The sequence below is a fragment of the Echinops telfairi genome, unplaced genomic scaffold, assembly GCF_000313985.2.
Source record: "Echinops telfairi isolate 266 unplaced genomic scaffold, ASM31398v2 ScPeMD7_7468;HRSCAF=8506_0, whole genome shotgun sequence".
Classification (NCBI taxonomy): domain Eukaryota; kingdom Metazoa; phylum Chordata; class Mammalia; order Afrosoricida; family Tenrecidae; genus Echinops; species Echinops telfairi.
The window spans coordinates 7,657,406-7,659,702 of record NW_022111369.1 but is presented as its reverse complement, the minus strand read 5'-3'; the positions used below and the strand labels follow the sequence as shown (position 1 = coordinate 7,659,702).

The window sequence follows — 2,297 nt, the reverse complement described above, 5'->3', positions numbered from 1 at the left end:
TCTTCAACACAAGGAGCTATTTATAGCGGCCGCTTGGAGGGAGAAGGAAGAGGGGAAGGAAGGAAATACAGAGGAGATGGCAAGTCTCTTGTTTTGTTTTGCTTTAATCCTTTGTGGACTTTGAATTTTTGTATCCTTGAACCTGTAAACTTCTTTTAAAACAAACAAACGAGATCCTCTGGTATTGTAGTCTATGTTCTGTTTTCTTTATAAATCTCTATATTGAAAAATAAAATACAATGACCTTATTTTAAATATATTTTTAAAAATTAATAAGCAAAAATTACCAGACAACAAATAAATGCACTTTTTGTTGTTGTTTTCTCTTGAACAAAGCCACACAATGTCCAGGCAATTACATGTATACGTAACCCCCCCCCCCCCCAAAAAAAAAAAACAACCTTCATTACTATTGAGTCCATGCCAACTCATAGCAACCTTACAAGACAGGGTAGAACTGCTCTGGTGAGTTTCTGAGACTGTGACTCCTTTTTTTTTTTAAATCATTTTATTGGGGGCTCGTACAATTCTTATCACAATCCATACATTCATCCATTGTGTCAAACACATATGTACATTTGTTGCCATCATCGTTCTCAAAACATTTGCCTTCTACTTGAGCCCTTAATATCGGCTGCTCATTTCCCCCCTCCCTCCTCCTCCCCCTCCCTCATGAACCCTTCATAATTCATAAATTATTATTATTTTGGAGACTGTGACTCCTTATGCTTTTAGAAAGCCCCAACCTTCTCCCTCGGAACGGCTGGTGGCTTCTAGCTGCTGGCCCTGGAGTTAGCAGCTGGACACATAACCACTGCCCCATCAGGGCTCTGGCACGTGTATAGAAAGGGGGACTCAAAATGTTCATTTAAAAATTTCATCATCTTTAACTTATCTTTTGTCCATGGATTTTTTGAAACCCTCTTGTATATACACTTTGGTTAGTTAGAAAATATTGCTAAAAAATAATAGAAACTATTATTAAGCAAAAATATCAAAAGTGTGTAGCTACCGCTTCTTGACATATCCACTTTCCAGGTCTGGACACTTCTGAAGGTGGTTTTTCCATCTCTCTAAGCCTTCTCTCCAAGTTTCTGCACATTTCCATTTACAGCATGATAAAACGGCAATTTTCACAGCCTTGAGGGGCTCAATTCACGTTCCTCTTAACTGTCCTTGGAGTTTGGGGGATGAAAAGAAGTGTGCAGCAGCAAGACCAGGGCTGTTGGGCAGATGGGGTCAGGGTTCCCTAGGAAATTCTCCAAGGACGGCCCTACAACCCTCGAAAAACTAGTAGGTGCGCTGTTGTGATGGAATCTCCCGGGCTTTTTCTGGTCCGCGCAGTTGTCGGGTTTCTTAAAGCTTCTTCATAATAGGTCACCTAGATTGTTCTGTGCCCTTGGAGAAAATCTATCAGATTGCCTCTTTGGAATCCCCGCCACCCAGACCCCCCAAAACAAACAACCGGCCACTCTAACCCTCTGAGCTGGCCTCCTATCTTTATTTTGAGGCACCCCAACCAGACGTAGACAAACGTGTTACCGAGAGAAGTTGTCTGTTGTTTGGAAGAGACCTAGATGTATGCATGAACTGGAACCTGAGCAGTAATACTTTTATATTAAAAAGTATTTATACATATAAACTGGATATTTTATTTATATTATATTTATACATATAAACTGGATATTTTATTCATCTGAAAATGTGGTTTTTCACAGGATTTCTTTCATCATTAAAAGAGTAAATCATTTATTTGCATTTTAAAGATATGCTTGAAAGCCAAGGGAAGCAATACTTACCTGGCAGGGGAGATAGCACAACCATGAAGGTGGTTTTCCCAGGGCGAGGGTTATCCATTGCACTCCGGATGTGCTCACCCCTGCGATTTCCCCAAATGTGGGGAACTCGACTGCATAATGTGTGGTAGTGGGGGACTGTTCAGGGCTCCCTGATATGAAAAAAAGAAAGAAAGCCAAGGGAAGCAGTTCTTTCTGTGTATTTGAAGTTAAATTGTTCTTATTTGATCATAGCATGGAGGCACATTTCTTTTAAATAAGTTTGCCTTTTTATTACACAGTGACCCTAAGTTACACATTTCAGGGTCTCCAAGGACATGCTGAGGAGATTGGAGTGATGCAGGGCAGGGACCCCTGTCACAGTGAACTGCTGCCTTGCTGTGGCCACAGAACGCAACTGCACGTGGGCAGCTCCCAGTAAGCAGGTTGTTCATTGAATTGCAACTGTCTTGCAGAAAAAACTGCAAGACTTTTTAAAACACTGTGTAGAGCTATAGATAT

At 40.9% G+C, this 2,297-nt stretch overlaps 1 non-coding gene across 1 annotated transcript; it reads left to right on the top strand.

Moving 5' to 3' along the window:
* The first annotated feature begins 1,791 nt into the window (after nt 1-1,791).
* LOC115873440 lies at nt 1,792-1,951 on the top strand. Its single transcript, XR_004048437.1, has one exon. It is a non-coding gene; the product is annotated as a U1 spliceosomal RNA (small nuclear RNA).
* Nucleotides 1,952-2,297: the final 346 nt, after the last annotated feature.